Source organism: Hermetia illucens, chromosome 1 (genome assembly GCF_905115235.1).
Source record: "Hermetia illucens chromosome 1, iHerIll2.2.curated.20191125, whole genome shotgun sequence".
Classification (NCBI taxonomy): domain Eukaryota; kingdom Metazoa; phylum Arthropoda; class Insecta; order Diptera; family Stratiomyidae; genus Hermetia; species Hermetia illucens.
This window is the reverse complement of record NC_051849.1, coordinates 110,829,514-110,852,031: the sequence shown is the minus strand read 5'-3', so window position 1 is coordinate 110,852,031 and position 22,518 is coordinate 110,829,514. Positions and strand designations below refer to the sequence as shown.

The following is a 22,518-nucleotide window of genomic DNA, read 5'->3' as shown; positions in this document are numbered from 1 at the left end:
TAAGGCTATGCACTCTGTGCTTGCGAGGCAAATTTAGAAATATAAGCCCCATTAATGTTCACGCCCCTATAGAGGGCTCTGTAGAGCCGGAGATGGATATCTTTTACGAGGTAGTAGAACGAACCCTCGAAGCCTGTCCCAGATATGATATCAAAATCATACTCGGGGATTTTAAAAGCCAAGTAGTGACGAAGCCCATATGCAGGCCATACGTTGGCTCCCATAGTTTACATCAAAATGCAAATGATAATGATATCATACGAAATTGATGTTGGGGGAACCCGGTTTGCGCGGAAGCGTTCCACAAACAAACACGGGCCTCTCCAGACGGGACCACTTTCAACCAAATTGACCACGTAGTTGATCGAATGCCGCCACCTCTCAGCCTTAATGAATGTCAGAACATATAGACTCGGACCACTATCTTGTTGGCACAGTGCTCGAGCTCGAATTGCAACACTACCTATAAATCCCTCTGACAATCAGGTGAGAGTGAATATTGGAGCCAATTCACAAAACAGCCCCCCACAACACCTACAAGATGGAAATAGATGCTGCAATAACCGAATGTAACAGATGTTCTGGAGATGAAGCATCAACAAATGATCTTCGCAACCACCTAAAGAACGTTATCATTGATACGGCCACAGACATACTTGGCCCAAATCCCAAGAAAAGTCGGAACGGCTGGTTTGACGATGAATGTAAGTTAGTCGCGGAACGGAAGTAATGTTGCATTCTGAAAGAACGCGGGCACGCGCAGAGACTTATCACGAAATTCTTCGAACGTAGAAGCGAATTCACAGACGGAAAAAGGAAGCCTACCAACAAGTCAGCAGGATGAAGCCTTATACACCTCGATGGTCATCATGCTGAGACAAACAGAGAAATCTGATTTCTGACAGAATGGGCATATTGGAGCAATGGATTGAGTACTTTGATAAACTACTGAACAACCAGAACATCGACGAGCTGGAAGTCACGCCAAATGAAAACGACGGACAAATATTGCCATCACCAAGTATGGAAGAAACAGTCCGTGCAATTCATCAGCTTAAAAATCATAAGTCGCCAGGAGCCGATGGAATTACAGGCGAGTTGGTTAAATATGGAAGTGACCAATTACACCAAGTGGTTCATCAACTTGTACTCAAGGTGTGAGACAGCAACTCAATGCCAGACGACTGGCAAAGAGGTATTATCCCTCCCTTACATAAAAAGGGAGATATCATACAGTGCAGCAATTATCAAGGTATCATGTTGCTGAGTACCATCTAATAAGATATTCTCCGCTATCTTGCTAGGCCACTCCAGGCAAATCAGCAACAGTTCAGATGTTTTCTCTACGGCAAGCGTTGGAAAAGCTTTTGGAATATGGACAGCAGTGGCACCATCTTTTCATCGACTTTAAAGCCGCCTATGATAGCATAGCCAGGGTAAAAATGTACACGGTCGTGAGAAAATTCGGGATCGCGACGAAATGGACATGAGTGATTAGGCTGACCAATATGCGAGGCCAGATAAAAGCAGGAGGATCACTCTCGAGACCTATTCGGCATCAACAACGATCTACGACAAGGGGATCCACTATCATGTGTCCCCTTTAACCTGACCTTGGAGATAGTAATCCGTGGTGCCGGTGTAAACGCCGAGCGGTGCAATCCTCTTTTGCCCAACTACTGACCTATGCTGACGATATTGACATGGGAAGAACGATCCGAAGCATACAAAGTGCCATCATCCAGATCGAGCAGGGCGGCGCGAGATCTTGGGCTGCACACCAATGAAGGCAAGACAAAATATATGGTGGTAACTTTAGCACCAAGAACCAGCCAACCAACAACATCAAACCGCTCTGTTTAAACGGGGAGAATAAGGATAGGAGAGTACAACTTTTAGACCGGTGATAGTTTATCCTACCTAGGGTCGAAAATCACAACCGATAACAGCTACGATGATGAAATCCGCGCACGGTTGTTGGCAGCCAGCAGAGCCTATTTCAGCTTACAAAAACTGTTCCGCTCGAAACGTCTCACCACAGGGTCAAAGCTCTTACTGTACAAGACAATGATCTTGCCAGTCCTTATGCATTACTTGGACACGTAGGTTGTTAGCGAGAAAAATTTGCGAACTTTTAGTCCCCCGCATGAGGATGGACGAATCCCTAGCCTACATAACGACGAAATCTATGAGCGATATCATGACCGTCAGGTTGTGGATAAAATAGGCTCAATATTCTCATAATTCAGCCCGACAACTCTATAAGGGCAATATCTATGGTAGGAAAAGAAGACGAGGCAGACCCTGCCTGAGATGGAGCGATGGCATACGTCAGGACGCCAGGCGACTTTTCGGGATATCGATATTTGGAGATCCTAGGCAGGCCTAGACCGGAATATGGGTTGTTGAGCATGGATATATCGGGTATACCTGGAAAAGTTTAAGTTGCGTACTATACTTTATTGTCTAAACAGTGATGTGATTGCGAATGGCCCAGTGGCACTCTAGAAAGTATTAATATGCTAGGAGGGTTGGGAAGTGGTGAGATTCTTATAGACATACAATCGCTATATAATGCAACTTGGGTAGGCCGGTGAGTGGTTTTGTGTGCGCAAAGGTAATCAGCATGTACGAGTAAAGTCCAATATTGAATTTGAAGGCATGTCAAAAAACCTTGTTTTCGAAACAAAGGACACCCTCTAATAGGGAAGCGGCGAGAATGTCGCAAAAATCCGAAGTCTGTTAGAGGCTTTTATCCATTTTGATATAATTCTGACCACCCAGAGCAATGTTAACACCTTTCGGAAAGGTGGTCCTGCCTCGATCCTTATCCTGACCTGTCTGCGTGCCCGTTGAATGGTCTGGCACATCAGTGGCGACGAAGTACCGAATAAGGTAATTTAACTCGCGTGAAATCTAGACCGAACATATTCTTCGAGTTGTGCGAAGCGTGCCTGTTTGAAGATAATGGAAGTGTCAGAATATTAGCCCCAACAGTTAAAGAGGAGACCTTTCAGATCAACAATGTGGATTCCGCGAAGTCCTGATAAATCATTGATACCGTAAAATTGGCTACTGGTTAAAATTCTCCGGCGACGATTTGTATTCTCACTTACCTCACTGCGTTTGATGATGGTTATTTAACAGAAGTCCTTAATATATCACCGAATGACGCACCCCCTTACTACCGTGAATATTGGTAGTGATGGGTTACGCCGATTATATAGCATTGATTGTAACTTCAACTAACTTGAATTTTAATTATGGACATTTTGAGTGTTAGCTCTTCCATTGAAAGTCAATTTCGAAAAGTAACAAGTGAGTACTTTCATTTGATATCTCACGTGGCCATATTCTGTGGAAAAAAACGTTTACCTCCATTTTGCATGTATGGCGAGCCCGCCTTAAACTCAATGCAAAGTCATGCCGCTGCATCAAAAGGACTTTCAAGTGACAAACAGACAGAGAGACTCACATCGCAGCGATTTTAATAACATTTTGTTTTGCCCTAGGGAGAAAAAGTAAATCACAGGACAGTTGTGGCGAATTGCCAATGCTCATAGAGTATGATTGTTAAGCGCAATTTCTATAATAAAAAATATCAATCAAGGCAGCAGTGCCGGATAAAACGGGGGAATCCTTTCATTATTAACAAAGTTGTAATCAAACCAAATTGTTTTTCGTTAAGGTAGTAGTAGTAGTGTAACAATTTTTAAAACTTGATTATTTTTTCCTTGACATAAGAAAAGTAAAAAAAGTAAAATATATTCAAAATGTATGGCCAAAATCTCCAAAATATTTCTAAAGTTGTAGCGCAAAGAATGAAGCGCAGCGGCAGGCATAAAATTGGAAATATACAGTCATTTTTTCTATATAATGTCTTCGGCCCTATATTATTAAGGTCAACTGACTAAGGTCTAAATATTATGTAAAAATGTATACTATTAGAAAATAGGAAAGCAAGACAGCACACGAGAAAGAATTTAGGAACATCTCATTAATGAGTTTGCTTACGACAAATATATTGTCAAACCTTTAAATACCTTTTTCTCGAACCATATTCGTTCAAATTTTCGAGGAAGCAAGGCGCCTCAAAAATATTTAAGTTTATTACAAGAAATATCTTTTCTGCAATGTAACGCAAAAAATACAACGATTTAGAATTTTTTTTTACAAATTTACCATTGTTATTTTAAAGAAAAAGTAGAAAGAATTTTTTTTTTTTTTTAATATGGACCACATGGAAGGCAGTGTGCTTCCGCGGATGAGACCAACTTTTCTCCGAGGAGTCTACTTTAACAAAAAACATATAATTCATTGATGAATGCAAATTAAGTGAAAAACTGTTGTATATCCTAAGCTTAACAAACAACTAGCAATAGTGTATTATTTTCTTGTCCAAAAGAATTGTGCAATAAAACTACTTTAAATATAGAATTTTAGGTAGCGTTTTAATGAAGCGGTCGAAAGCAGGTCTCATTTTGAAGTCTTCTTTCACTATTGCAATTTTATTTAATTGTGCCGAAAGCCAGCAAACCAGGTGAAACCTATATATATATATTTCTTATAACAAACTAGTGAATAACAAGATTGAAGATTTACATTTATTTAAACTCCGTTATCACGAACTTATTATACTTCTGTCACTAAGGAAATGTATGATGAAAAGATAAAAGAAACTGAAGCAAACTACTGTTGGCTAATATTTAAGGTCTGTAAAATCCAAAAAAATTTAAAGTTTCTCATTCGCTTCCAGTATCATTTGTTGCTTCCAAATTTAGTACAACCGACTCCCACGAATATGGACAATTCGAAAGTGTATCAACTCGCAGCCAACTCTCAAAATACCACGACTTGCACTTCATTTGGCATCCAGGCTGCTTGAAAAGCTCTCACAAGACACCTATACTGGAACACTTGATCCGGTGATGGGAAAGGATTCCTTTCCTTTTCATGATGAAAGGCAGCAAGTTTGGAATCATCACTGGATACTGGATCCCATAGGCAATAGTCTCGCTCTGTACGATAGCGTACTAGTACCTTACCGAGCAGCAGTTTCCCTGACGTCTACAATGTAGTCAGCTCCACAGCCCAAGTCAGTCAGTTTGGGGATTGCCTTGCGAGTATTCGGAAGCACTAGCGTATCGTTTGCGAGTGAGATTTTTCTGAGGGCCCTCGGATTAGATTGAAGTATTTCGTGGGCCAAGCCTTTGAAGGTTCTTATTATTTGGACAAACCTTGATTGATTTTAATTGCTGAAGTGCACGGTCGATTCTAAAAACTATTTCTGACAGATTAGTAATTGCCCGGTTAGGAGTTCGCAGTTTGTTCGGTGAAATGGCGCGAATATAAGAGGTGTCTAGGTTTTTTTGATATGCCTCCGACCATTCCCTAAGCCCTTTCCTCCGGGCACATCCTTTCAAGCATCTCCAAGTCTCACGTTAAGCTTCTTTTATATTTCCTATATTCCTCGATGTGTGCTGAATTTAGTAGAGATCCGGTACTTCTATTAAGTGAATAAAAATTTCGAAGCATCATCGGTTGTTGTTATTGGGCCCAGCAAAAGGATAAAAGAAGGAATATTCGTTCCATCCTTCCCCTCTCACCACGCTGTTCTCGCCTTTGTCGCTGGATTTTTTGTGACCTCTTTTTGTGTGAAATATTCAACAATTTATATCCACCTAAAAGGGCATAAAAAGGCGGTTCCTGAATGCCGAAACAGCACGATGAGATTCGACTTGGCCTATCGTTCATAACGGGTGGAAAAAAAAGATTCCCTACGAATATATGTATGCCCTTTATCCCTTCAGAAATGTAATAAAATTCTCGGTGGTGAGCTGTGCTTGGAATAAACGTACAGTAGAAAAATGGACACTAAGAGGGAATATAATTGAGTGACGTGGATTTGGTCGACTGGAGTTTTGAGGGATTCGGGGGATTCTGAGGAGTCGAAATCAGCTCCATTTGGTTGATATGGTTGGTGCCCTCGACCGCGGATTACCATCGCTATTGTTCCCGATATCCCTTTAATCAGGGTTGTCTGGGCCAATGTGGAGGTCGTCTCATTTCGGAAAGTGAATGGTTTGAGGAGTGTTCATTTCGCTTGTATGATCGGAAAAGTGAAGCCCTAAAATCAAAGTTACAGAATGGATTTTCTTTACCACAATTTCTTTAAGCGGGAGTGCGGTAGAGTGTTGTGACCAGATACAAGTTTCGTGTAATGTAAAAGTGATGCGACAGCAATTGCAAGGTGAATAATATTTGTGAAATTCCATTTGGTTAAGGAGACAAAGTTCATGCTTGGATGTGATTGTGATTAGCCGAAATTGTTTAATGAAAAAGGTAAGTCATTTGACCATGTCATACTTTTATAATGAACTTCAATGCAGGAATTGGAACAGTACACGTCTTAACCGCTATATAAAATAAAGCAATTCAGATAGGAGAGTTCATGCAATGTTACAGCTTCTCCACAAATTCACTCGCAGATAGCGTGTTTTCTTGGGAAACGGACTGTTACCGTAAGCATTAAATGAGACCATAAAACAGTCAACAAATGATCTGGGCATGGTAAGGCCGTTTTAAGTTTATTAAGCCAACTACGACTTTTTAAACTCGACTTTTTTTCCTGACTTAATGACAACTGGAACCTTAGCATTTCAGGTATGAAATTATATATATAGATACACGAGAATTCCATGAGTACGTAAGAATAGTTAATAATGCCGAACCATTTCTTATGTCAGGCTATTCAATTTAGTGGCTTCCTTATTTCCTTAGGCAGCAATAGATTTACATAAAATATTCAAGAATAATAATAACAGTTATCGTTGGTCAGCATCCACCAGCCTACAACTTCAAAGTTCGTGGTACCCAATACCGTTATAGTCTATGAAAACCGTGAGAACCACCTGAAACATATGAGGTCTCGTCTCATTCTTACCACCCCATTCGTTCTCTTGACGTCTGAATCGCTTGCCGCACCTATCGTCCGCCACTAATATAGGTTTATTTAATGAATGCTGGGGCGCATAGCCGCATAGTCTGACATATTAAATTTTTATATACTTTGACCTACTAGCTATATACACACGCCTTCACTTTTCGGACTCAAATCTATTTGAATAGGCAAATTCCTGTAACTGGCTCACGGAAAAATTTTTTTTTTTCTGAAAATATCGGAAATCTTACGTATAACAAAGACTCAAGACTTAAAATCTAAATTCACGTGATTGAAAAATTATAGCCTTCAAAGTGTCAGTGCCTCAGCCGAGGGAAGACCGCTGACGTTTTCAGAATCTCTCTCATTCTGATTCGCTTTGAACGATAGGCTGGCCACCACGCATCGTTTCTCGTTCGGCAAAATACGCTACCCTCTCCTGGTCTTCTCGGAAATTGGTTTCCGTTACAATAGATAACTAACCATACATTCATCGCCCCTTCTTAAAGTCTGACCTCTCCACTGCCTCTTCCGACCTCTAAACAGCACGGAAACGTACACCTACACAGATTATCGTTTCCTCGCTACCGATATAGACAAATTAACCGATTTCCTTCATGTCTGACTCGTTAATGCACATAGGAAAAGGGCGGTGACTCGTCAAACTGAAAACTTTAGTTTTGTTGGGATTTATTTTCAGTCCGACCCTACCTACGCGTCTTTCCAAATCCAATCAGACTGGGAATGTATACATATAAATATATGCATGCAATAGATCAAAAGCATTACAATATTTCCTCTTTTCTCTGTGCACAAAAGTATACGTGAATATACTTATACATATGTAAGTAAATTGAAAACCACTGGTACCTACTTACATAACCGTCTTAATTAGATATTACCCATATGTACAAATATATATATATATATATCAATCACGGATAATTGACATTGATATCCACATAACTAAAAAACAAGTCGGGAAACCGGAAGCTGGACGCTTCAGTTACGAAAGGTTTTGTGCATTTCTTAGTACGTAGCATGTAATATATGCATATACAATATTATGTGAGAATATCCACTTTCGGATGATATTGACATTCATAGCCTTGAATTTGCAAAGAAGCGACAACTTTGACGTATTATAACTTTGTTAGCAATAGTGCGATTTCCACCAAACTTGGTAACATCATGATCTATGTTACACCCTATATTGTTGCGAAATTTCGTCGTCCTAGCATGAACTTAAGGGGGGTTTTGCAGCGAATTACTAAAAATTATAGTAATATACTATTATTAACTTTATTTGTGCAGGTATCAGTGTGGAAGGTATTTCGGAGCCCAGGCACCATATAGTGGCAGCCTCTTGATTTTTTTCAGATTTTTCGGTTGGGTAGTTTCTGAGAATGGCCCCCGTAAAGGAATGGTCACTTTCAACCCCCCGCACTCCCCACCTTTCTAACAAATGTCAAAACTAAGCCCGTTTTCGAAAAGTACTAACCGAGACCGAGAATTTGATACCCCACATGACTATATTTGATGAAAAAAAAAAATTACACCCCCCTTTTGCATGTATGGGGACCCCCCCTTAAATTCAACGTAAAAGGATGTAACTCACTGTATGCGTGAGCGTTCACAGTTCCCACCTTTCTACCAAATTTGGTGTCAATCGCTGTAACCGTTTCCGAGAAAAATGCGTGTGACAGACAGACAGACAGACAGACAGACAGACGGACAGACAGACAGACAGACAGACAGACAGACAGACAGACAGACAGACAGACAGACGGTAAACCGATTTTAATAAGGTTTTGTGTTTACACAAAACCTTAAAAACAAAGATATTCGACTTTATTTGATGATGGCGTCGTACACGCCTTAAAATACAACTCACGTGAAATAGCGAACTTTAACCATGTATAAATTTGTTAATAATAGGTGGATCTACTTCAAGCCTTCCTCTCTTTTCACTAATGCTGGTGCCGAATTTAGTATGTCTAAGATAAACTTAATTGCAGTTTTCCGGTGAATGTCTGAAATATGGTGAAATGTTATTATTTACTGTATTTGAACAGATATCGGATTGGGAAGTATCTTGAGGCCTAGATTTCATACATACATACATTATTATACTTTTTTCAGATTTATCGGTCCCAAAAAGTGAAACAGGTTCCGTTATCGGAACTTATCCAACCGATAAGGATAGATTCCGATAACAGGACCTGTTTCACTTTTTGGAGTTCACCTTCTGAGCCCTCACTCTCCCTATGTTCTGTCCAATATCAAAAGAAAAAAAAAATTGAGCGAGCTTCGAAAATTGCTAATTGAGCCATTTCATTCGATAGCCTCTCTGCCACATTCAGTGAAAAAACACCTCCATTTCGAATGTATGGGGAGCCCTTAAACTCAGTAGAACACAGCGCCACTTGCTATATGGAATCGAGAAGCCTATTGGCCAAGCTCGCTAGAATGCATTGAATGATTTCTCTTTTGTTTCGAAGAGCAGTCCGCATCCGCAATGTTCCATACCACGCTTCCGTCGTCAACGTTGGTTACCAAGAGGGGGTCTTTTATAAATCCCATGCTTTTTAAAATTTTGTGCAAAACAAAACTTTATTAAAATCGATTTAATATCTGTCTGTCTGTCACACGCAATTTTTCTCCTTCTGCTGTTTCTTTAGCCTTTGTCCCGCTCATAAGCAGGGTCGGCGTTGACCCGAAGGTATTTAAATCGCTCAGTTCTGGGTAGATCACTGCCGCTGATAGTGATTGCACCTGCTTCATGGGGATCGGTCATCAGAAATTCACGCATTTTTCTCCTAAAGCGACTAAACCGATCCGAACGAAATTTGGTGGACATATGGGAACTATGAAATCGAGAGAGTGATATAAATTTACGTGCAGCTTAAAAGGGGGCTCCCCAGATATGTAAAGGGGCGATGTAATTTTTTTTTTCATCGAATATATAGTTATGTGGGGTATCAAGGTCTAAGTTAGTACTCTCCGAATCTAATATTAGTTTTGATGTGAATTGTAAAGTGCGTGGAGTAAGGAGTCAAAATGTACACACTTAGAGTGAGACAGAACCCATTTTCGGAAACTACCCAACCCAAAAATCCGAAAAAAAATTCATGCAAGGTGCGCTTAGATGAAATATTGCCCCAAAATTATGTCGAAATCCGATATCTACTCAAATAAACTTACTAATAGCATATTACCAGCTATTAGAAATCGACTGGAAACCCCCACTTAAATTCATCCTAGGACTACCAGACACCACACATAGAAGACTCTACTTCGTATACACCTGCCAAATTTCATGGAAATCGGGCTATTAACGCCAAAGTTATGATAGTTCAAACTTACCAATTTCACGTGAATTTAATGCTACTAAAGCCTTGCAAATCGGATTCTGACGTCATAATTAACGAGAATAATTGATATTCGTATGAATCTATTAAAATTCTACTTATCTACTGATCTACTTTTCCCCAGCCCTTTTTGTATCTATTGTAGGTTAAGTTTTTCACATTTGCTAATAATATTAAACTCCGTATGTGAAGTGTATGAGGTAGACTGTTATGAATACAGTGCTTTCCATCAAATTGTTCATTTAAATGGCTTTCTAAATAAATAGGGAATAAATGGGATTGGGAATTTTTAACTGTATACACACGAAACTCACATAGGTAAACGCAAAATCTGTTATACTTGAAGCGTCATGCTTCCGGTTTCCCGACTTGTTTTAGTTTTTCTTAACTGTTTGCATTAGAAGGTTATTAAATTTTGTTGAAGGGATTTAGAAATATATTTCAGCGGTGAGATAATCATTGTTTAATAATATAATAAACATTTTTTATTATTCTTCATTATTTGATAATAAAAGACAATGAACGACGTCCTGCGGTAATGGAGACGAAGATGTTACGGTGGACTAGTGGCGTCCCACGTTTTGATCACATCCAAAATGAGGATATCCGCGATCGTTATGGGGTTGCACCGATCGTGGAAAAGTTACGAGAGAGGCGTCTTCTATGGTATGGTCACGCGATTCGTGCTAACGAAAATTCACTTGCCAAGATTGGTCTGAACATCGAAGTCGATGGCAAACGACCAAAAGGCAGGTCGAAACAACGGTGGCTTGATAGGCTGGATGTGGATTTAAAACCTTCGAGATTGCACCCAGATCAGACATTCGATAGAGCTAAATGGCGAAACCGATCATGACAAGCCGACCCCGCTTATGAACGGAACAAAAGCTGAAGAAAAAGAAGAAAGAAGAAGATGTGAAAATTGATTTAATATAGATATAATGTATAGTTTATTTCTAATTCTACCATACGAACCTATATAGTATATTCCTTTTATTTGACTAAATGTTGAGCCATAATGATATCAAACCAATTAAAAATATAACCTCAGAAAAAAGTAAAAACTCATTTCCGGCCAGTGCTACACTTCTTTGAATTGCCGGCATGCAATTTTTTATAAGGTTTACTTCTTGCACAGAGTAGACAAACCACATTTTATTCTATTATGTTCTTGAAAATAATTGTGAATAGTAATCTTCAATTAATCTGGAATACATAGAAATTGTTTGTTGTGGTTACAGCAGGATCACTCCAAACTCACTCTCGGCGATCTCTCTGGAATCACCTAAAATCACTCTCGTCATCTGGGATGAGCGGTCCACCGTTTAAGTCCCTCGCAGGGCTATCGAGAGGCTTGCGTGCTATCGTAATGCAGTATATAGAAATCCTAATTATTTGCTGGCAGGTTCTGTTTCCTCGACTAACACAATAATGAATTCCTTTTTATCATGCGGAGCTTGCAATCCCGAAGCGAAGGGAGGCAACTATGATGGTTTTTCTCGATAGATAATGGCGCCTCTCTTGTTTCGCACAACCCAGATGACAACTTTTAATCTGCTGCTGCTCACAACGTGGTTAATCTGAATAGATATACACTGTCAATCAGTTGACAACCAGCTGGCCTTAGGTTAGGCTCTGTGCTCGAACAATGCGTCACTTCTTCAGAACTTGGCATCACTCAGATTTGGACGACCAGTCTTCCTAGGATAGCGAATTCCATTGCATGGAGCTGTCATACTTTCTCAGCTTGTCACATATTTTCTGCTACTTCCGCTTTCTGGTGAACACATCTACTACTCTACTCTGTCTTCCTGCTTCCTCGTTTTTGGCTATAAACCTTCTTCCTATATACTCATTAAATTTTTACAATTGGACAATTCTCTGTTATCCTCATGACAACTGTTTGAATCAGCAAAAAAAAATATGGCCAAACAGGGGCGTCTGTGCAATCAGTGCATTGTTGAAAAGCACTTGAAATCGCTTTCCTTCCGATACCGCACAAAGGAATCGAAACATGTCATTTATACGCAACGCAATTTCTAAATGAAAATCAACAGGATGCATGAGTCAAATTTCCTGGTGCAATTTTGTACAAAATATTTCCTATTAAGAATGAAGTCCAATTCAGATTTATTGAGACCGCTACAAACTCCCAATTTTAAGGTTGCATTTAATCAGGGCTCCACCACGAGAGCGGGTCTTGCAGCCGCCATTAGATTTCCATCTACTCCCGTTATCCTTACTAGAATAAAAGAGAACAATATATCATATGGAAGAAGAGTGTTCTTCAGAAACATATCTGCATTACCTCGTTCAGATACCCATCATCCAGTCAATAGCGTTGAAGTTATCGCTGTTAGTTTCCTTCAAATAAATAAACTATAGCTTTTGTTTCCTTTCAAGTAGCACCTTAGGATAAATCAGTGAACCCCTATGTTATTATAAATCAAATATCGCAACTTATTCAGGAAAGTTTTCTTTATAATCCTTTTATATTATTTAACTACAAATACCTTATCACGCGTACGAAATACTTCCGTGAAGCTTCGGAAAAGTATAATTGAATAAATCGAGAGAGCCGGAACCTTGTAAGGCAAATCTTTAGAAGCTTGGAAGTTAGGCAAAAGTTTCACACCCGGAAATTTTGAATGAAAACTTTTCTGTACGTGAACTAGGATGCAATCAGATGTGCAAGTTCACGAACGTAGAATGTGTAATGTTGTTAGAGAGTTTGGCTATGAATGTAATCAGATTAAAAATTCTACTGTAAGTAAGAAGTGAACAGCTGGAAAGTTGCATGTTGTTGTCCTGTTGCATATGTGTAGGCATGCTCTGTATAGATCCTTATTATGTCACTGTCTATCTAATTCAATACTGACTATGAAGCGAATATATTAGCATAGCCTCTTCTTTTCTAGCATATTCTTTTGCATGAAGCTAGGATTATTGAGTATACATATATAAAGACATATAAAATTAGTACAAGAAAAGTTACTTTTTCATAGAAAGATTATGGCATTGGTATGTAACCGTCGCACACGCCTCTCATTTAGACAAATTCACAGATACTGTACCAAGATTTTTTACTATTACTGAATATAGTAGAGTATTGTCGAAATACAGACCAGAAATTAAAAATTAATTGCATTAGAGCAGTAGTTGAATATGAACATATTTCCATTAATTGCCAGTAAATTATTGAAGCTTACATATGGGTTGAATATACCCGATATTCAATTCAACATGATACTAACCTTTTATGACCTCTTGGCAGGTAATACCCTGGCCTCTTAGTAGTAATCAACGTTGGCACGACAATCTAATTGGATCTGCATCTTGAAGTAGGAGGCAATGCGGTCAGCATTGCACTCATCATCATCAACGGCGCAACAACCGGTATCCGGTCGAGGCCTGCCTTAATAAGGAACTCAAGACATCCCGGTTTTGCGCCGAGGTCCACCAATTCGATATCTCTAAAAGCTGTCTGGCATCCTGACCTACGCCATCGCTCCATTTTAGGCAGGGTCTGCCTCGTCTTCTTTTTCTACCATAGATATTGCCCTTATAGACTTTCCGGGTGGGATCATCCTCATCCCACCGTAACCTATTGAGCCGGATTTTATCCACAACCGGACGGTGATGGTATTGCTCATAGATTTCGTCGTTATGTAGACTACGGAATCGTCCATCCTCATGAAGGGGCAGTATTGCACTCGCCAGAGGTGAATTGGCTGGCACCCTCCATCCAATCATGATATGAATTCTTCTGCCAAAAGTAAGATTTGAACCGTGACCTTCCGCCGAGCGTTCAAACCACTGAGGCCTTCTATAACGTTATTAATAATGGTGGGATTTCTACCAAACTTTCCAGAATGACAACCTAACCATCCATCCTATCCGTACTACAACCTATGTTGCTGTAATGCTAATGACCTAGGAAGCATTTAGGGACAACCTAGTGTAAGACCGCTTGTGACAACAGTTTTCCGCCAACCGCCAAAGACTATCAACTTGAAATTTTGACTGCTTATTTATTAAGACTTAACATTCCGATTTTAATAGTCGTACAAGTTTCAATACAACATGGCGGTAACATTCTTCCGGCCCTGCAGCACTACTGAAAAAATATCACGTATGCGCTTCGTAAAAACCAGGCAAAAATATCAACTGGAAGCTAAAATACCGAAACATTTCTGCAAGAAACCTTAGTAAAACCAAAATATGGGGTGTACGCAATTTGGTGCACTTCTGAACCGAAATTCACAAATTGTTTTTATAGGTGTTTGCGCAATTGATAAATTGTTTATAAGTATGGAAAAGAAATTTCAAATCGGGCGACCAGATTCCCTCAAATCTCAATAAATGCCGATTTAAAATTGTTGAAGTATTGTTGTTTTAGTAGAATAATACTTCAAGAAGTAAAAACATAAAAGTGCAAAGGTAACAGTAGGTTGACCTTTTACCCCTTTAAGTAACTTTCCTGCGCTAGAACTTCTTGCAAATAAGTTTTCTATTTTGCATTTTTCGAAAGTATTGCCAGAATAGAAACTATTCAAATTTCATAAAATTGAAACAAAAACACAACAGTACTTTTATAATCATAGTGACATTTCTGACAGCCAGTACTGGTGGAAAACATATTCCTCGTTTTGACCCCTCAAAAGAAGTCAGACTCAACATAGATGGACAAGTCGGAATACTGCAAGTTGGGCGCTTCGAGGATACTACGATATTATTTTGTGAGAAATATCCTATGCATGTTTTCTCATTCGCACATACCTCTAATTCAAAATATTCCTTAATATACATATGTATTTCCAATTTTTGGGGCACACATTTTCTGCCCTCACCCCGTTTTCGCATGTATGAGGAACCTCTCCTCCCTTGAACCCAGTGCAAAATGGTCCTACCCGTTGTATCTAAAGGAATTCACAGACCGCACGTTCTTACCAAACTTTGCAACAATTGATTCAGCTGTTTGTGAGTAAATTCGGTGTGACAGACAGATATTAAATCGATTCTAATAAAGTTCTGTTTTACATAAAATCTTAAAAAAAAAAATTTGAATTTTGAATTCTGGTTTTACAGCAAACCTCAAAAACAAAAATCGGAAATATTTTGAATAGTCCATTCCTATCGCTTACTGGCAAATATAATAGTTGTAAAATGCTGTTTCTAGCCATTAACGTAATTAGGTTTAATTATTTCAAGTATGTATTTGGTTTATTAATCCACCCTTTTCACTGTTCCAAAGATTAGGATGTGGTTCCCAATACCACTTTTTCACCTGCACTGCAGATATTCATTTATTTCGGCCAGATTCAGGTGCTGGCATTCACATGTTGAAGCTGGTGAGCAAATGAATACAGACAGCCGATTGAGAACTGTATTTATGTAACGGATTACCCGGATTTTTTCCGCTGGTAGACTTTTTTAATTAAATCCTGGGACTCAAAAATGACAACGCTTGAATACTGCCTACATGCGATGGGGAAGCAGTTACAATTTGCAGTAACCTGTTTGCAAAGAAATAAGAAATCAAAAAAATTTATCCGGAATGGTTTCGACTCAGATAATCTGACTCAAAAGTCCAAGGAAGTGAATATGTTCGCAAATTTAAGCTTTCAGCATTGCGAGGAAGTTAATTCTGGTTTCAGTCAGGCAGGTAGTCTCTGTTTCTTTCATGTCCATTTCGTTACTTCTCAGCCCACTCTGGTAAAACACCTAAGTGGTCACCTTTCTTTATACGAGATGCCTTCATCATTCCCTTGATTCCTCATTTCATTACACATTCTTTTTCGGAAATGCAAATTTTTCAACAAACGAATTAGTTAAATTCTGGAGCGCAATTTTTCCAAAGTAAAAATTCAATAAAAATAACAATTATAAATTCCTGCTTCTCGGGCGGAAATATTCTGGCAAACATATGTGGTAGAAGTCGCGGCCGCAATATTTATTTTGGTAAACAGTTCACGTTACATTAAGGTTGCATAACCCACTTATGTGGTGGTACAAACTCACCACTCCAGAAGTTTACGTGCAGAAAACCACACACTCCCAACTTGATTGCGTTTCGCAGAAGGCATGCCTGTTTATTTCCGGATCCTAATCTGTTTGTATTCACCAAAATTTGCATTTTTCATGCAAGGCGCTGCGTGTTTTATGAAATGTTCCACTCAGTATGTGTTTTAGAAAGATCTAATAATTGAAACGTCTATGAACTTTGAAATTTGATGCTAACTAGTTAGCTTTACCATACGGGAACATACATTATATCGGGAAGATTTGCCCTTACGCTGCATGCTAACTAGGCGCAGACCTTAAGTGAGCGCATTGTTAACATTTCTTAATATTTAAATCCAGGCATTGGACAACATGAAGAAAGGTAAACGCTTATACAATGAGTTACAATAAAAACAATTCGGAAACCGAAATCTCGGGATTCAAATTATATAGATTTTTCATATAAGAATATTTGGATACACAATGGTTTTATTTATTGATAACTCGTAATGTATATCCGATGAATATACCTGATATCCAACCAGAGGTTCGTGGAAGAAAGAAGGAACATAGAGGGAACTCTAAGTGAAGTGCTATCGATAAACCGCGAAGAGCGGAAGACGTGAGGAAGGCATAGTTACAAACGGTGCGGATAAAAGAAAGAAGAGCTAGCGAGTGTTGCTCCGCCCCATGATGTAATACCTAATGGTGACCCCACGGGGAAGGGGAGAGTCGGGGTGGTTTTAATAGGTAAAATCCTCCATTCTGGCGTGTCCAGGATAGGGTCTTTTGAAGATTTTCACTTCCTTACAAAAAAGAAGAACAGATAGACAGATAGACTGACTGATTGACGGAGAGGTAGACAGAGAGACAATAACCTCATTTTTATGAGTTTTTTTTCTACACAAAACTTGAAATATGGGGATATATTCTGGATGTGTTTACAAACGTGATCCATGCTTGTCCCAAAATAAAACAAGTCGGAAAACCGGAAGCTTGACGCTTCAGGTATAAAAGGTTTTGTGTTTCCCTATGTGAGGAGCATAACCTACTTCTCCATTGGCTGATAGCATTGACCCGAGATATTGAAATCGCTCAGTTCTGGGCAGGTTACTGCCAACTGGTGTTCTTTGTGATCGACGTATCAGCGCACGTCTCAAATCTAAAATTTACTGCAATGTCGTCCGTCTGCCGCTCTCTATAGTTCTGAGTGTTGGCCGACTATAAAGGACAATGAACGGCGTCTTGCGGTAATGTGGATGGAGATGTTGCATTGCACTGCTGGCCTGACACGTTTTGATCACGTCTGAAATGAGAATATCCGCGATAAACATGGGTTTGCACCGATCGTGGAAAAACTACAAGAGAGGTGTTTTCGATGGTGTGGTCAAGTAATTCACGCCAACGAGAATTCAATAACCAGTATTGGTCAGAACATCGAAGTCAATGGTAAGCAACCAAAAAGCTGGCCAAAACAATGGTGGTTTGACACACTGGATGGGGATTTAAAGGTCTCGCCATTACATCCTGATCAGGCATTTGATAGAATAAAATGACAAAACCGATCACGACGAGTCGACCCCGCTTGTGAACTGAAGACTGAAGAAAAAGAAAAAGATGTAACAGATTCCATTGACCTCTATTTTCTAGAAAGCGATTTAAATAAATCTTAAATAAATCGTTTGATGGAAAGCCGTGTGTTGATAATGGTCAACCTCATACGCTTCACACTCTGAGTTTAATATTATTAGCAAATGTCAATAATTTAACCAACATCAAATATAAAAAAGAGCTAGGGAGAACCAGATTTTTCTTGAATAGAGTTTTAATATTTCACTCGAATGTCAATTATTCCCGTTAATTATGACGTCATCATCTTATTTGTATGGCTTAGGAAGCTGTTAATTAGCACGAAATTGATAAGTTTGAACTTCTATAACTTTGACACTAATAGTTGGATTTTCATGGAACTTGGCGTGTGTATGCACGAGACTATCCTCTATGTCGGTGCTAAATTTGGTGCACCTAGGATGAACTTAAGGGGAGTTTTCTAGTCAATTTCTAAAAGTTGATAATATACTATTAGTAAATTTATTTGAGCAGATACCGGAATGGGATATCTCTCGAAGATTAGATTTCACATAAGTGTTTTACACAAAACCTTAAAAAGGGCTGCAGATAAATAGATTCTTCATAAATGCGACTTTAATATTTCACGCGAATGTCAATTATTCCCGTTAATTATGACGTCAGCATCTTATTTGCGTGGCTTTGAAAGCAGTAAATTCGTGCAAAATTGCTAAATTTGAACTGCTATAACTTTGGGGTTAATGGCCAGATTTCCACGAAGTTTAGCACGTATATACGAAATATTGTCCTCTATGCTGGTACAAAATTCGGAAGTCCTAGGATGCATTTAAGGGGGGTTTTTCTGTAAATTTCTAAAATTAGTAATATACTATTATTATAGTACGTTTATTTGAGCAGATATCGGAATGGGACATATTTTGAGGCCTAGATTTCATCTAAGCGCTACACCCTGATTTTTTTCGGATTTTTAGGTTAGGTAGTTTCCGAAAATGAGTCCTGCCTCACTTTAAGTGCGGACATTTTTACTCCTTACTCACGCACTTTGCAATTCCAGCCAAAACTAATATCCGGAAAGTACAAATCGAGACCTTTCATTTGATTCCCTACACGACTATATTTGGTGAAAAAAAATTTTGATTCCCCACTTTGCATGTATGGAGAGCCCCCCTTTAAACTCCACCTAAATTTATGCCAGTCGCTGTATGCGTGGGATTTCATAGTTCCCAACTGCCCACCAAATTTCGTTCGGATCGGTTTAGCCGTTGAGGAGAAAAGTGCGTGTGACAGACAGACAGACAGACATTGAATCGATTTTCATAAGGTTTTGTTTTACACAAAACCTTAAAAACAGACAACTAAAAGGTGGATTCGAAAAAATAGGGTATTGATAATTAATTAAATATATTATGCATTTCTATTCTGGTCAAAGGGTAGTATAGGTCCCGGGGCGAAACGTGGATTGGTACCCACGATGGAGCATAAAACCTGGGAAATGCCTGCTGAACCAACACCAACAGCTCTACTACCAAACCCTATCTCCACCTCCACGTGGTGACCGCTGGGAGCTCTTTCTTGACGAAAAGCTGCAGACGGAGAAGGATGAAGGCGAGTCTCCCGCGCCTAAAAACGGGACAAATTGTACCAACTGGTCCTCCAGGTTGGGGGTTGGGTAGGGCTGACAACCCTACACGGAAAACAACCGTTACGAAGCCACAACAGGAGCCTCGGATAGGATGGATATTAAAACGACGGACCCGGCAACGACAAAGGAACAACGATTTGCGCATTTTCTCATGGAACGTGCGCTCCCTGTACAGAGATGAAGCTGATAAGCAGCTAGCCGATACCCTGTCCCAATATAGGGCTGATGTAACAGCGTTGCAAGAGATGCGATGGACAGGGACCGGTTTCCTGGAGAAGAGCCACTACACCATATATTATAGCGGCCATCCAGTAAACCATGTGCTCGGAGTAGGTTTCTTAGTCAGCCAAAAAATGAAACCTGCTGTTATCGGCTTTGAAAGTATAAGCGAACGGCTATGCACTCTGCGCTTGCGAGGCAAGTTTAGAAATATAAGCCTCATAAACGTTCACGCCCCTACAGAGGAGACTGCAGAGTCGGAGAAGGATACCTTCTACGAGGCAGTAGAAAGAACCCTCGAAGCCTGTCCCAGATATGATATCAAAATCATACTTGGGGATTTTAACAGCCAAGTAGGGAAGGAGCCCGTATTCAGGCGATACGTTGGCTCCCATAGCTTACACGAAAAAACAAATGATAACGGACTGCGGACTATTCAATTAGCAGGGTCACACGAAATGGTCGTTGGAAGTACCTGGTTTGCGCGGAAAGCGGTCCACAAACATACGTGGGCCTCTCCAGACGGGACCACTTTCAACCAAATTGACCACGTGTTGATCGAACGCCGCCACCTCTCAGCCTTGATGAATGTCAGAACATATAGGGGGGCCAATATAGACTCGGATCACTATCTCGTTGGCATGGTGCTCCGAGCTCGAATAACAATACCACCTAGAATCCCCTCTGACAATCAGGTGAGAGTGAACACTGAAGCCATCCACAACACAACTCTCCGCGACACCTATAAGAGGGAAATGGATGCCGCAATAACCGCAGTCAATAGAGGACCTGGAGATGAAGCATCAACTAATGATCTTCACAACCACCTGAAGAACGTTATCATGGATACGGCCACAAATATACTTGGCCCCAGCCGCAAAAGGAGTCGGAACGGCTGGTTTGACGATGAATGTAAGCTAGCAACGGAACGTAAGAATGCCGCATACCGAGTAATGTTGCATTCTCAAAGAACGCGGGCACGCGCAGAGACTTATCACGAACTCCGTCGAGCGGAGAAGCGACTTCACAGACGGAAAAAGGAAGCCTGGGAGAACCAACAAGTCTGTGAACTAGAAAAGTACAGGGAGCAACCGCACCAGGCGCGGAAGTTTTACCAACAAGTCAGCAGGATGAAGCCTTATACACCTCGATGCTCATCCTGCCGAGACAAAGAGGGAAATCTGATTTCCGACAGAATGGGCATATTAGAGCGATGGGTTGAGTACTTTGATGAGCTACTGAACAACCAGAACATCGGCGAGTTGGAGGTCCCGCCAACTGAAGACGACGGACAAATACTGCCACCACCAAGTTTAGGAGAAACAGTCCGTGCAATTCATCGGCTAAAAAATCATAAGTCGCCAGGAGCCGATGGAATTACAGCCGAATTGGTTAAATATGGAGGCGATCAGTTACACCAAGTGGTTCATCAACTTGTGCTCAAGGTATGGGACAGCGAATCAATGCCTGACGATTGGCAGCGAGGCATAATCTGTCTCATACATAAAAAGGGAGATATCACACAGTGCAGCAATTATAGAGGTATCACGTTGCTGAGTACCATCTATAAGATATTCTCCACTATCCTGCTAGGCCGGATAGCCCCATACGCCCAGAACATCATTGGCCCATACCAAAGAGGCTTCACTCCAGGCAAATCAGCAACAGATCAGATTTTCTCTCTGCGACAAGCGATGGAAAAACTGTTGGAATATGGACAACAGTTGCACCATCTGTTCATCGACTTTAAAGCCGCCTATGATAGCATAGCCAGGGTAAAACTGTACACGGCCATGAGAGAATTCGGTATCCCGACGAAATTAATAAGACTGACTAGGCTGACCCTGACCAATGTGCGAGGCCAGATAAAAGCAGCAGGATCACTCTCAAGACCATTTGACATCAACAACGGTCTACGACAAGGCGATGCGCTATCATGCGTCCTCTTTAACCTGGCCCTCGAGAAGGTGATCCGTGATGCTGAGGTGAATGCAAGAGGTACGATCCTCTTCAAGTCCACCCAACTACTGGCCTATGCTGACGATATCGACATCATGGGAAGAACCACCCGAGACGTCCAAACTGCCTTCATCCAGATCGAGCAGGCGGCGCGAGATCTTGGGCTGCACATCAATGAAGGCAAGACAAAATACATGGTGGCAACGTCAGCACCGAAGACGAATCAACCAACAACATCAAACCGCACTGGTCAAACACAAGCACGAACAAGAATAAGGATAGGGGAATACAACTTTGAGACCGTCGACAATTTCTCCTATCTAGGGTCGAAAATCACAACCGATAACAACTACGATGATGAAATCCGCGCACGGTTGTTGTCAGCCAACAGAGCCTACTTCAGCTTACAAAGACTGTTCCGCTCGAAACGTCTCACCATAGGGTCAAAGCTCTTACTGTACAAGACTATGATCTTGCCAGTCCTCATGTATTCCTCGGAAACTTGGGTTCTTAGCAAGAAAAATTGCGAACTCTTGGCCGCGTTCGAGAGAAGAATCCTCCGAAGAATTTTTGGCCCCCTACATGAGGATGGACGATTCCGTAGCCTACACAATGACGAAATCTATGAGCGATACCATGACCGTCCGGTTGTGGATAAAATCCGGCTCAATAGGTTACGGTGGGCGGGTCACTTAATCCGTATGGATGAAGATGATCCCACCCGGAAAGTCTATAAGGGCAATATCTATGGTAGGAAAAGAAGACGAGGCAGACCCTGCCTAAGATGGAGCGAT

At 40.4% G+C, this 22,518-nt stretch overlaps 1 protein-coding gene across 1 annotated transcript in view; it reads left to right on the top strand.

The window, feature by feature from the left end:
• The first annotated feature begins 5,165 nt into the window (after window positions 1-5,165).
• LOC119661658 (5-hydroxytryptamine receptor) overlaps window positions 5,166-22,518 on the top strand; it is a 634,419-nt gene continuing 617,066 nt past the window's right edge. Inside the window, 1 exon segment of the mRNA XM_038071091.1 lies at window positions 5,166-6,342. The gene's annotated coding sequence lies outside the window, so the exon portion shown is untranslated.